Genomic DNA, 220 nt, shown 5'->3' on the forward strand with positions numbered 1-220 from the left:
CAGGGGGATCCCATCAACTGCCAGGACATGACTAGAGTCCATAGGAAAGGAGAAACACTTTATTGTTGCCCCCGAGGAGGGCAGCAGCTCGCCCCTGGGGGTGCCACCACAGGGGACAGACAGGGACAAGGCCAGCGCTAGCTGTGCTGCACAAAGAGGGCAGGAAAGCAGCCACGGGTAGGGCTGGCCCAGGTCTGGATGTCATTCCAGCACCGGCAGC

The sequence above is a fragment of the Nestor notabilis genome, unplaced genomic scaffold, assembly GCF_000696875.1.
Source record: "Nestor notabilis isolate BGI_N333 unplaced genomic scaffold, ASM69687v1 scaffold30073, whole genome shotgun sequence".
NCBI lineage: Eukaryota > Metazoa > Chordata > Aves > Psittaciformes > Psittacidae > Nestor > Nestor notabilis.